The 1424-nt window shown below is 43.5% G+C and overlaps 1 pseudogene; it reads left to right on the top strand.

Annotated features, from left to right (window-relative positions):
- The first annotated feature begins 259 nt into the window (after positions 1 to 259).
- On the top strand, positions 260 to 781 carry LOC114621171 (annotated as a pseudogene).
- The last annotated feature ends 643 nt before the right edge of the window (positions 782 to 1424 follow it).

The following is a 1424-nucleotide window of genomic DNA, read 5'->3' as shown; positions in this document are numbered from 1 at the left end:
TCCCCCCCCCCCCCCAACTCTTAGCTCCGTCTTCCTTTTCCCTGTCCAATCACAGGCCTCCTGAACTAATATTTTAAGGTAATTGGACAGGGAAAATCCTGCCACAGTGGCGCAGTCTGTAACTTCAGTCCCAGTGATCTGATGCCATCTTCTGGCCTCTGTGGGTACTGCATGCATGTGTCATATACTTAAACAGGCAAAACACTCATACACATAAAATAAAAATGAATGTATTCTAGAAAAAGGAGAACTGGAGCCATTGACTTAGGCCGTTCTTTCGGCCCAGAGTCCCCGCAGCAATGGCGAGTCAGTCGCAGGGCATCCAGCAGCTACTGCAGGCCGAGAAGCGGGCGGCAGAGAAGGTGTCCGAGGCCCGCAAGCGAAAGAACAGGAGGCTGAAGCAGGCCAAAGAAGAAGCCCAGGCTGAAATTGAACAGTACCGCCTGCAGAGGGAGAAGGAGTTCAAGGCCAAGGAAGCTGCGGCACTGAGGTCGCATGGCAGCTGTAGCAGTGAGGTGGAGAAGGAGACCCAGGAGAAGATGACTATCCTCCAGAACTACTTCGAGCAGAACAGGGATGAAGTCCTGGATAACCTCTTGGCCTTTGTGTGTGACATCCGGCCAGAAATCCATGAAAACTACCGCATAAACGGATAGGAGGCAGAAGCGCCTGTCTGTGGGTTGGCATGAGATCTGCCCCCATAGAACAGGAAACCTCCACAGAGCTTGAGTTCTGTTCTGGAAGGCATTAAATTATTTCTCTATGCTGTTGTAGGACCCTTCACTTTTTGAGAGTATCAAATCTAGCTTTTTGTACAGACTTATTACATACCTGAAGTTTCATCTTCTTACCTTGTGTGTCTTTAAGGAATATATCTCACCTCTTTCTCTGTTTGTTTGTGTAAGTAATGGGTATCAATGTTGACTTTTCTTTTATTAGTCTAGTAGAAAAAAAATTCTTTGAAGAAAGAAAGGGATTAAATTGTTCCCTTCTACTTTCTTAAAGGTCAGGGGCATTATCTATGAAAAAGTAGTAAATAGCTATTTGTAACTCCTATGAAGAAGCAGCCAGCCTTATAGTACTCTATCCTGGATAATTTAGGACAGTGAATATGCTTGTTCAGGCTGCTGTTGGTGTATCTTAACCCAAATCACTAGATGCTAGGACTCAACTTGTTACATGTTATTTGGTGTGCTTGTAATCATTTAAAGTAAAACTTTGTCTTGACTTTCAAAAAAAAAAAAAGAAAAAGGAGAACTGACTTAAAGTTTTCTTACTGATGTTGAGGATAAATGGTCTTGGGACATCATAGCATATCCCAAAGGAGAAGACACTCTAAGAATAAGAAGCAAACCCATTATGTTCAAACAAGCACAAAACGTTTTCCCAGTAGTTGAAGAATGTAATTGAGTCCCTGTCTTTGG

The sequence above is a fragment of the Grammomys surdaster genome, unplaced genomic scaffold, assembly GCF_004785775.1.
Source record: "Grammomys surdaster isolate TR1022 unplaced genomic scaffold, NIH_TR_1.0 172, whole genome shotgun sequence".
NCBI lineage: Eukaryota > Metazoa > Chordata > Mammalia > Rodentia > Muridae > Grammomys > Grammomys surdaster.
This window is presented reverse-complemented; position numbering and strand designations above follow the sequence as displayed.